The following is a 12460-nucleotide window of genomic DNA, read 5'->3' as shown; positions in this document are numbered from 1 at the left end:
CCTCCTTAATCACATGACCCAAATCCTTATAATCAATCCCTTTTTTCTCTCTCTATATATAATAAATACATCCTACTGGTTCTGTTTCTCTGGAGAACTCTGACTACTATAAATAACTTTTTAATTATTAACTTTATTCATTCATTAAAACATTTGTTGAGCACCTACTATGTACCAGTCCACTGTTTTATGTTTCTTTTTTTTTTTTTTTTTTTTGAGGTGGAGTCTCGCTCTGTCGCCGGGACTGGAGTGCAGTGGCCAGATCTCAGCTCACTGCAAGCTCCGCCTCCCGGGTTTACGCCATTCTCCTGCCTCAGCCTCCCGAGTAGCTGGGACTACAGGTGCCCGCCACCTCGCCCGGCTAGTTTTTTTTGTATTTTAGTAGAGACGGGGTTTCACTGTGTTAGCCAGGATGGTCTCGATCTCCTGACCTCGTGATCCGCCCGTCTCGGCCTCCCAAAGTGCTGGGATTACAGGCTTGAGCCACCACGCCCGGCCTATGTTCTTATAAATTATCATTGAATAGAGCAAAGATTCCTGGCCCTGTAGAACTTTATTCATGTGTGTGTGTGTGTGTGTGTGTGTGTGTGTGTGTGTGTGTGGTGGAACAGATAATGAATAATAAAAATAATAAGTAAATAGTAATGTATTAGAAAGTGGTAAGGGAAAGGGAAGAAGGAAAAAAGCAGGATGAGGAGGAGGAAGAGACATTGGGAAGGCAACATTTAAGCAAAGGCTAAAGGGAGATAAAGGGGTTTCCCATGTAGAAATCACAATCAAGTTCAAAGCCCGGTGGACTCTGGATCCTGCTGGCCCCTCCAGCAGCATCTACAGACGCGGCCTCATCCGAAGCCTTCACTTTAGCATCACTGCTCCCCAGGCAGTGCGCTGGCCCGCCTCGCATCTTCATCCACTCATGCCTTTGCCCAGGATATCCTCTCCAGTGGGGACTTTCTTTTCCCCACTCTCATATGCATTTCAGGGAAGTCACCCAGAAACTAATCCCAGCAGAGAGCCAAGAATGTCCTCACGCTGGACAGTTAACAGGAAGTGGCAGTGTTACCAGAGCCCAGGGCCTAGTCACCTGACAGAAGCCTCCGCCAGATGCAGCCACTGCTAGAGATGCCATCAAAGGCAGGAGGGACACAATGATGGTCTCTGGCTTCTATCTTCTTTTCTTCCTCCACTCCTCCAGTGCCCTCACTGGCCATATCCAGCCACCAACCAACTGACCCAAGCGTCTGTGAAACTCATCCTGCCAGAGACAGCTCCTGGCAACACAGAGCAAAGGGCAGGCCTGGAACGGCTTAGAAGACAACTGGCCCAGGACCAGGGCAGTTGGTGTTTGAATATAGAGCCCCAGTGATTTTAGTGCCCGTTTGGAGGTTCTAGCAGGGGAGCACAGCGATTCATACACCCTTGACCAAAGCCCAGTCCTCCTCTATCAGGGAGGGTCGTCCTCTTCGATGGAGCGCGCAGCTTCAGGAAGGACGCAGATGGAGCGGTGAAGGAGAAAGGGGACACCTGCCTAGCCAGCCAGATCAGCTGAATCAACCCTGGAGATCAATGGGATGACAGATGTCGCAGCCAGATTGCCCTCATATCCCCAGTGTCATGATTTTACGGCTCCACTGGTACCACTGCACTGCAATTGTTTGCCTGTCTGTGGGCTCCATACGATAGGTGTGCTATCACTTTATTTTTTCTACCCAGAGCCTAGAACAGTACCTTGCTCAACATTTGATACACACACAATTGGATGAATGGATGGACAAATGAATGAATGCATGACAGTTTCTTCTGACCAGTACCTCTTCTGGTGTGCTCTAGCTTTGAGCTAGAGGTGAACTCAGCTCACCACCAGCATTTCTTCCCAGCTTCTCATCATTTGCTACTGGGGCTAAGATTGCTTTGAGCCTAGCATTTGCAATATTTGCCAGGCACATGGATGGTGTGACTATAAAGTAATTAGACCAGTTTTCAACAAAGGGATCAAATGAATTCATCAAGTAAGTTTTGCTTTAATCCTTCCAGGAAGGTCAGCCACGTTTTCCAATGTATAGCCATGCCTAGCCCCATCCTTGTGAACTGCACGAGAAAAGGAATGAATCACTTTTCAGCATGAAATGTTTCTGTTTTTTTTTTTTTCAGTTAAATGTCACCCAGCCCGTCACCTGGCTGGCATTTAAGGACATATCATCAGAGAAGTTACATTTCCTTTTGGCAGAGAGGAGGAGGAAGGGGTCGGCCACACACAGAACTGGGTGTTGACTTTACCATGGGTGCAGGAGGGCTGAGAAGGGATATCCTAGAGACCCATCAACGTTCCAGGGGTCATCAGGTCTGGACAGAGACACCCTGGATCCCACTAATAGGCCACCTTATATATGAATTTCCAGAGTTTTCGAGGCCTTTCGGTGCTGGGACTGCTCATAGCAACCCAAGTTCAATTTGAGAAAACGCTACTCCTCCATGTGTCAAGTGGAGTCAGTTCTTAATTTCTGATAAAGAGCAAAAAGACGTACGGGGGATGAGGCATTGCTCAGCCTCAGAGTTTGAAGTTTTCTGTCTGCCAGGTTGCCCTGGGCAGCTCCAGGACAGAAATCTGACCAGTGTGGGTGGGTCTTCCTAGCCATCTTTCTCATTTTAGCAGAGACGAACATATTTCCAACAAGCCTCATATTTCCTTGCTGGCAAATTGCTGCTCTGAGACAGGTAAGAAATGATGACTAAAAAAAACCTACCTGCATTTTTGTTTCAGATGCTTCATTTTCCGCAGTACTTACAGAGAGATAGTTGGGAGGCCAGGTGATGCACTCAAAAAACAGGGCTGTTGGAAGCAGAGACAGGATGGGATTCCAGCTGCTCTGCTCACCAGCCATGTGATTTTTGAGCAAGTCAGTTTACCTTTTGGGACCTCCAATTTCTCATTTGAAAATTGCAGATTATTGTATCTGCTTTCTCACAGAGATGTGGTAAAGATCACATGAGTTGTATGTGCAAGTAATTTAAGATTGACAAATGTAACATATGACAACTAGTTTTTTGTGTGGATACACAGCATCAGAGAAAGTGCCTTTGATGTTTAATTAATACTAAAAATCTTCCATTACACTTGTTTAGCTAAAATTGGAAAGGGGGAGGGCAAGAGTACTTTTCAAAGGGACTTTTCTGCTTCAAAAATAGAAATCAGAAAGCACATATTTGATTTTCCTTATGGTGTAAACCACAGTGCCATTGTTATTAGCAGTTTTACAGAATTGTGACCTTCAAACTTGGTGATACCAAAGACTGAAAAAAAGCTCCCAGTCTTGAAGCCTTTCAAACAGGCTTTTCGAACTAAAGCACTTTTATTTTGAATTAAGGGCTAATAGAATTGTCCTCTTAAATGAGCACTTGCAAGATTAAAAGTTGCTTTCCAGGTGGGCTGCAGTAAATGAATGTGCCAAGAGGTTGCTGAAAGCTCTTTTGGGGGCAAACGAGAGGAATCTGATATGAGTTCATGTAACAAACACCCTTTCCCCTTTGTGAAAGAGAAACCTGGAATTTACAGTCTTCCTAATTGTACATGAGCTGATTTGTGTATACATCTAGGATCATAATTTACTTTCAGTTTACTGAATTTGTGAATTTTTGCATTTGTTTTAATTTGTAATTAAGTTTTCTCTATGAGGCACGCCATATGCCACCATTAATTCTTTCTCGTTGATTTCTTAGGAGATACATGAGTGCATATTTTGATGCAATTTTTGAGGTCTTTTGAAAATCAAATGACTACATGTTTAGCCATATGGGGCTTTGTTATTTAAAAGAGCATATTATAAAGTAAAAGAAAGCGAAATGCAAAAGGGCCTGTCAACAGGGGGAAAATATTGGGAATAACAGTTTAAAACATTGTTTTAAACACACGCATTTTCAACCTTTTTTCTTTTTAGCGTTATATTTTTGAAATCTATCTTTATCGATCCCGTACCGCGTCTCATCGTCTGTGAACAGCCAATGTCACCAGTGCACCGGGCAAACCTCTGTCTGCCAGGTACTGCCCTACGCTTACCCTGGGGCTGCAGATCCTAGCATCTGCCTTCTAAGAGTTCAGTTGGAGCCAATGTCTTTCTTTTGAACATCTTGTGCCAGGATTTGAAATTAAGCTCCAGTTCATCCGTACACCCCGCGGCCGCTTTCGCAAGGGGCCGAGGGGGTGGCGGCCTCGCCCGGGGACTCGCGGCGCTGGGAGCTGCCTGCCCTCGGTGCGGGCTGCAGACCGGGCCGCGAGGCGGGCCGGGCGCGGGCGCGCAACAGGACCAGCGGGCTCCAGGCCCGGGTGGGGCCGCGCCGCCGACCCCCGGGCGGGGCGCGGGCGCCAGGAGCCCGGGGTTCCGGGCCGCGATCTGCTGCAGCTCGGCCGGGAGACGGCGCGACCCGGCGGCGGGGCCACCCGCGAGTCCAGCGTCGCCGCAGCCCCCCAATGCGGCCGCGAGAAGCAGCGGGGGGGCAGGCGATCGAAGGTAACGAAAATGGGGCTCATTTCCTGCCTCCTAATCTGCTCGGGTTTAGCATTGCCACGAGAAGCCCTCCGTGTTCAGGCTGCTGCATTTTGGGGCACCCTTTGATATTTTTTTGAAGGTGTCCGCCCCCCTATTTCCACCTGGTTTCAGATTGATTTATAGCTTGCAGCCCAAATGGGAAAGATCCAGCCATGGCAAGTTGCTTATTTTCATTAGTTTTGTCTCAAAAGTAAGTTCATTAAAAAAAAAAAAAGTTTCTTAGGAATGTGTGGATAGTCGCTTTTAATTTTTTTAAAAAAAATTGCAGACAAATGGATATTTATAAAATAATCAAATAATTGATGCAATTCTGTTAATTACTTTTAGGGAAGCCCACTTCTGTGGACTCCCCGGGCGTTACTTTTATTTTCAAGGAAGGAACGTGTTAAATGTGGAGTTTGTTTGGCTGGGCAGAGTTTACAGCATTGCTGTCGCAACTGTTTTGCTATCAATTATAAACAGTGTCAAATCTATGGGCAGTTTCAGCCTCTTTTCAATACTGTAACGGGTTATCCTGATATGACATCTATAGATGAGTTTCCACTGAGGGTAATAAGATTTCTCTTTTTGGAGAAACATTGTTTTGAGGGGAAAACCATGATTGCCGGCTGGGAAGGCTGAAGAGACTATTTTTCATGCTTTGTTTATACTCCCGGGATGACATTTGGGGAAGGGAAATGCAATCTTTCTCGGGAGCTTTTAATTGTGGGATTATAAATTTATTTAATTTATTAGTTTCAATTGGTTGGGCTCGGGGAGCCCTCCGTCACAGGCTGTGCTTAAGGTGACACATTTGCTAGCAGTTGGGACACATGATTGCAAATGTAAAATGTGCCTCACCCGAAAGGACTGGTCTGCTGGAAGCTCCCGTGTGGAGCTGTCGTAGGCAGGGTGCGACTGGCTCATTGAGGAAAAAGGGAATCGTTTTCTTTAGCTAAGGAAGACATCCTGTTATATTCCTTTTGTTCCCTGTTTTTCATTGATCGCCGGCTCTGCCTTGGAGAGGAGAGCAGCTCGGAGGGTGCAGAGCTCTGAAGGCTGCAAGAATGACTGGAGCCCACTTTAACTCTCACACTGATTGGTCAGTTCGATTGAGACTTATGAAAACAGTCACCCAAAACCTTCTTTTAAAATCGTGCTGTAGTTTCACATAGCCCTCTTGTGCACAGATTTCTGCAGGGTCGATTTTTCATTCGGGTGCAGTTTGCTCGAGATACCTTTATGTTTAATTTTTTTGTTGTTTCTATCCAGATAAAGTAGGCCATTTTGGTGACAAATTTCTTTGCAGACGTAAGCTACTAGCTTACACGTATAGATACAGCACTTTACAATACATTCTCAATGATTTCTGCTCATAAGTTGTAGGATGCCAAGTTGTTCAACTTAGAATAATGATTCCTAACTGGTTTTGGATCTGAGTCTTTAAAAAGGACCATCAGTAGATGGATGCTTAACTGTATTATTACTTTGATAATTTAAGTGCCTGTGCATTAGCACGTTTCATGCACTAAGTCTAAAACTGTGACAGTGAAAGGAAAAGACCATGAAAAGAAAACAATCAAAATCAGCCTGCACACTATTCTAAGAGATTGTGGCATCTGCTTTGAGGATAATGCATTTCACATCCAAGAAGAAGGGCATTCTGCACCATATCAAAATATGAATTAGTAAACATTGTGCAATGTTGTATCTGTAAGACAAACCGTAAACATCTTCATTTGAGCCTTTCAAGCGATTTCATTAAAGAAGCACTGTCCCAGAAGTTGTTAAATGTATAAACACTTTTCTGATTGGCTTAAAAATTTAGACACAGGAAGTGGATTGTATCTAATAACTGATGAGTGGAGACATGGTTGTCATGGAAACCGAGAGGAGTAACCCCACCCCACCCCCACTACACATACATACTCTACCATGACCACCACTTAAAAGAAACAAAACAAAACAAAACCTGCATGTCATCACAGATGCCTGGAGAACATGTTGGCTTCCGTAAGCTTTCCCACAGCATCTGTTGAAACCTGAGATCGTGCCTGTCAAATCAAGGTCATTTTACAACAACAACCCAAAATGTGGTCTCCTAGATTTCATAACTGTATTTTTATTGGAAATATTGAGGAAACAGCCTTAAACCAAGAATGAGCCCCCAGGCTTACTTTGCATTTTGCCACCTCTGAGCTGTGCAAGGGAAGGCTGAGAACAATGTATTTGAACACTGAATTGTGGAATCAAACTGATTTGTGTGTCTACTGTTAGAGCAAAACTCTGTTGAGAGTCAGAAAGGTTAGAATGTTACCTGTGGATGAGGAGTCATCTGGGGAAGTTATAATGAGGTGTTTGTGTTTACAAGAGGGTTCAAAGTTGAACTCAANCCCACCCCCGGTTCATTTTGCTAAGCAAAAAATAACCAAAGAGGCCCTGTCCTAAATTTTGACTTTGAGGATCAACATTGAACCTTGTAAAATATAAAGCAAATACATTCCTTATATTTTTCTAATCTTGTTAATGGCAGTCTTCAGATTTTCTGTTCTTGATATTCATTTAGAAATGTCTTCCTTCAAGTCATGGCAATTTAAAGCATTGAATAGCTTTATCTTAATTAATAATGGTCAGTTTTAAAACTTGTTCAATTAACAATTTGGTCTTTTTAAAAAGCAGGAAATTTCCCTTATTTTCATCAACTAATTGCGTGGGGAGTGGGGAGGAGAAGAGTCCTAACTCTATTTTAATGTTTATTTAATATTGTGCATGTATGCCATAGAAATATGTACTTTAGAAGTTAAATATTTGACAACATGGGATTATGAAATATATGCTAAATCACCCAGATATTTAACTGATTGGAACTTGGTAAAGAAGATTAAGTTTAATGGCACAACTGGTCTCTTCTAGCAAGGATTTCCTGTAGGGAGCTTTCTTATCTACCAGTGTGTTCCTTGGCAGGAAGCGTGTCGGTTGCTTGTTTTTACAAACTGAAGGAAGTGAATGGGATTTGTTGGTTTCTAGAATCTACCTTCATTCTCTATTGTCTTTCAAATAGTTGGCTCAGAACACTTCATTTTGAAAGGGGCTTTGGAGGGGTACAATTCATTCTCTGCAAACCTGTGGCATTTAGGTTTATTTCTTTCTGGTTTTGGAATTAGGAAAATTGATCATGGTACTTATTTTCCTAATACAAATGAACAAGATGTTCAATAGCATTCCAATTCATTTTCAGTTGTCAGCTAGTTACTCACATACTCACTGAAGCTGCTGTTTTTGGATGGCTATGCCAAATTTCTAATAATTATTCCAGAATACCAACCAAATGCCAGTGTCAATTTTGGATTAGTGTAGAGAGGTAAAGAGAAAGAGGCAGCTTCATTCTTCTCATTGCTTATAACAAAAGGTCCATAAAGAATACATGTCAGGTATATGCCATTCTCGCTGATAGAAAAAAAAAAATCGAAATTGGGGATGGGTCGGCTAAATCCAGTTTATAGTACACTTGAGAAAAATGAATTTTAACTTTGAAAGGATTTGCTGTGCAGAAGTCTGGATTAGTTTCTGAATGTTGAAAATGAGTATATTTAATTGCTTCAATTCATAGATGTTTCAAATTCTGGAAGAGGAGAAAAGGGTAAGCTTCTTTAAAGGAAAGTAAATGCATCCTCCTCCATTTGCAGAGAGCAGCCTGGTGAGGGAGGTTAAGAGTGCCTGAGGGAGACAGAACCATTTCTTGCAATGGATTGCACACATTTTCGTAGACATCATTTTTGTTTTATACTTAGCACAAAATAGAATCTTATGCAAGACCCTCATGTATGAGTCAAATAAAAACAGAGCTGCTCTGAGGGATCTAGGAGCCCAGAGCCTGCTGTTGTCACCTGGGTTATGCCCAGGGCACACTCTAGAACCCAGTACAACTGTGTACACAGTTTGTAAACCACTGCTTCTAAAATGTTCTCTCTTTTTTTTTTTTTTTTTTTTTTTTTTTTTTGAGACCGCAGTCTCGCTTCTCGCCCCAGGCCCTGCGAGTGCAGTGGCCCGCGATCTCAGCTCACTGCAAGCTCCGCTCCGCGGTTCACGCCATTCTCCTCCTTCAGCCGCCTCAGCCTCCCGAGCAGCTGGGCCTACAGGCGCCCGCCAGGTCGCGCGGCTCGTTTTTTGTATTTTTAGTAGAGACGGGGTTTCACCATGTTAGCCAGGATGGTCTTGATCTCCTGACCTCGTGATCCGCCCGTTTCGGCCTCCCAAAGTGCTGGGATTACAGGCTTGAGCCACCGCGCCCGGCCCTAAAATGTTCTCTAAAGAAGACCTTGGGGAATTGCTTGCAGAGCCCTGGAACCTGTTAGTGAAAGAGAGAACTTTTGCCTTGACAATTTAAGAGGCCGCTTGTGCCCATAGTGAGTAGGGAAAAGATGGCAATTAGTGATGTGATGCAGTGTACCCTAGGAAGCCTATGTACATATAGAAAAAGATGACTGACCACAAGCATGAAAGAGCCCTAGCCCAGTCTATAATAAGAGGGAAGGCATATTCTTAGGGGTTACTTATAAACCAGAGCCCCTTTTATTTATAAATTATAGGAACATCATACGGGGATGTTTGAGATTCGTTGGTTATAATTTTGCTGGAATACATGGCTTTATTCTGTCACCACCTCAAGATCTGTTCTATCACTGTTATTCTATTAGTCAGTGAAAATAATTTCATATGAAGTGTCATTCATGAAATGAAAATTTGCCAAGCTATATAAATCTGCTCGGCAGACTCAGTAGTGTTTTGAGTGTTGAGTAAAATGATAACACACAGATGATATTTGCATATCATCAAATATATTCACATTATCTCCTCAATGATGAGATTGTTCTGAAATGGCAGTATTGAGATCGGGCTCAGTTTTCCCCCTTCCATCCCAGAAGCTGTCAGTATTGAGGATTTCTAGGGGTGGCAAACAGAGGAATCCCCTTCAGTTCCACTCTTGATTTTCACGATCACTAGATTCACCTATGCCTGGTATGGAGGTGAGAAATCAGGAGACTCTTTATTCAGGCAAACCATAGTAGAACTGTGCTGCTCATGGCCACAGCCAACCTCTCTGCATTGTTTCTCAGAGGCAGCTCAGTTGAGAAGTCTATAGAAGCAGAAAGAACAGACCCCTCTGTACATTCTCCTGTTACTTTCATTGTGCTTGCCATGTTTCTACTACCTGCATGGGGTTAGAGATGACAATTAAAATAATAAGTTTTCCAGGAAGCCACAGATCTTCCAGCAATTTTGCTGGGAAAAATATATATATAAAATATTTCCTTTACAAAGATGAAATGAGCATAAGGACCAAATACTTGGCTGTGGTAATGATGAAATGATCGAAATGATCGTGGTTAACTATTGAATTGTGTTGACTGACGCTTTTCATGTTGAGGCTGTTTAAAGCTATCTCCTTCCTCCTCCCACCTGCGTTTCAAAGAAGAATGAGTGTGTAACCAACAGAACCGTCCCAGGGCGTATTCATGATAATGGAGCAGTGCTTCTTTGGGAGTGAGCATTAAGCTCCCATGGTTTGGGGGACTTTCTTTTTGAACTGAAGGATACATGCCAGTTACCAGTACCTTGCTGAAGTTGCTAACAGATGGCTTCTCCAAATGTGTGCCTAGAACCTTTGCAGTGCCTTTGCAGGTGCCACTTTCTTAAGGTTCAGAGAGTAGCAGGTCCCACTTGGAGATAAATTTTAGTATGTTATACAAGTTTAGATTTTAGATAATGTAAGAGTTTTTTTTTTTTTTGACACAGAATCTTGCTCTGTCACCCAGGCTGGAGTGCAGCTGGGCGATCTCAGCTCACTGCAGCCTCCGCCTCCCGGGTTCAAGCGATCCTCCTGCCTCAGCCTCCTGAGTAGCTGGGATTACAGGCGTGTGCCACCACACCTGGCTAATGCATTTTTAGTAGAGATGGGGTTTCACCATGCTGGCCAGGCTGGTCTCGAACTCCTGACCTTGTGATCTGCCCGCCTCGGCCTCCCGAAGTGCTGGGATCACAGGCGTGAGCCACTGTGCCCGGATTTCTTTCTTTCTTTTTTTTTTTTTGAGGCAGGGTCTCACTCTGTCACTCTGTTACCCAGGCTGAAGTGCAGTGGTGCAGTCAGGGCTCACTGCAGCCTTGAAATCCCGGGCTCAAGCAGTCTTCCCACCTCGACCTCCTGAGTGGCTGGGACCACAGGTGTGTACCACCATGCCTGGCTAATTATTTATTTTTGTAGAGATGGGGTCTCCCTATGCTCCCCAGACTGGTCTTAAACTCCCGAACTCAAGTGATCCTCCTACCTCGGCCTCCCAAAGTGCTGGGATTACAGGTGCGAGCCACCACACCCAGCCAGTTTAAGAGATCTTGTTGCACTCTGAAATTCCTAACTCAGCAAACTGAATACTTTTGCAGCCTTTAAAATAAAACAGTGACTCTATAATGACTATTGAATAAATGTCTCTAAATTAAGGCCATCGTGTTGTTTCTTGTGACTAGATTCAATATTTAGAATGGCCTCTTGACACTTCTGGGGAAGTGTGGCAGTATTGGGTGATACAGAAAAATCACATCATACTAGCGAGGGGCCTTCATTTATCAGATGCTGCTCTCTGCATTATTTTATTTGGTTTTCATATTAACTTAATAATACTGCTACTAATACCTAATGATAAGATGCATTAATGTCCCATTCTATAGATGAAGAAACCAAGGCAACTGTGTTCCCAGAGTCACACATTCTTTGGTACCCGCCTATTAATAGTTCTCACTGTCTAGTCCCCTGACTCCAAATCCCAGGCTTTCCCCTGAGACTGACCACCTCACAACTATTCCTCTGACTGTTTCTATCCCAGGGTTGAAGACTTCCCCTTCCACACTGAAAATGGAGTTCCCTTCAGGGGGGAAAAAATATGCAGGATGGGTTGGGGAATATTTGCTGTAATTCCCACCGGAAATAGGATTTTGCTTCTTGACATTCTGTGTTCTCACGTCTGACCATTAGTGATGGAAGGGGCTTTTTAGATCCCTTGTCAGTGATTATTTTTATTTGTCTTCACCTTTTGATTTTCTCTTCATCCACCCCTGAGCACATTTACCTACTTGGTAAATGAAAAGTCCTAATTCCAGAATTACCCAAAGATTATACCCAGTCTAACTGGGTATAACTGGCAGCATGTCTAATATACAAAACAGACTTCCTCGACAGCACTCACTTTTACACTTGGTCTGAACGGCTCGACAAACTCAGGTGTGCAGATACACTGACATCTCCTTGATTTCTTTCAGAATAAGAAAAAACTGACTTAAGTCAGCAGGTCAGCAAGATTTTCAGTCTTCTTCTAGGGGCTCGCCTCTACCCCTAAATCATACAAAGTCTACAGAGACCAAGTTAGGGTGGGGTTCAGCTTGATGTTTTCATAGAGTATAGGGGAAACTTACAAATTAAATCATCACTGGGTATGCCACTGTGCCTCGTATACATGTGAGCAGCTGGAACTAGCAATGGAACAGATGTAGACATTTTCAGTGAAACGTGTCTGCTGCTTTTCTCATTCTCTTAAAGAGATCAGGTGAATGATCAGAACTGGATGGAACTAATTAATATTTCACAGGTCTGATTTCACATATTTCACATGTATGAAATTATTTTAAAGAATTAATCAAGGAAAATGCCAAAGACATCTGCACAAATTGGGGGAAACAAATCGTCCTCATGTTCATTCAGTGAGCAGTTATCAGGCACCTACTGCATACCAGGAACTGTGCCTCTATGATAGGGATACGAGGGTGAAGAAATCATTCCCAGACAGACTATCCCCTGTTCTGCAACTCTCATAGGCTTCTTAACTGGAATATCTCCAAATGTGGCTCTTTTGAAGTTCATATTCTAAGCAGATATAGACAGACTGAAG

At 43.4% G+C, this 12460-nt stretch overlaps 1 protein-coding gene across 1 annotated transcript in view; it reads left to right on the top strand.

Annotated features, from left to right (window-relative positions):
* The first annotated feature begins 4356 nt into the window (after positions 1–4356).
* Positions 4357–12460, top strand: part of FOXN3 (forkhead box N3) — a 479473-nt gene continuing 471369 nt past the window's right edge. The window contains exon 1 of the mRNA XM_017882286.1: positions 4357–4505. The gene's annotated coding sequence lies outside the window, so the exon portion shown is untranslated. The remainder of the gene's footprint in view (positions 4506–12460) is intronic.

The sequence above is a fragment of the Rhinopithecus bieti genome, unplaced genomic scaffold, assembly GCF_001698545.2.
Source record: "Rhinopithecus bieti isolate Rb0 unplaced genomic scaffold, ASM169854v2 scaffold_12086, whole genome shotgun sequence".
In the NCBI taxonomy this organism is placed as follows: Eukaryota; Metazoa; Chordata; class Mammalia; order Primates; family Cercopithecidae; genus Rhinopithecus; species Rhinopithecus bieti.
Note: the sequence above shows the minus strand (reverse complement) of the source record. Positions and strands in the feature narration are given on the sequence as shown.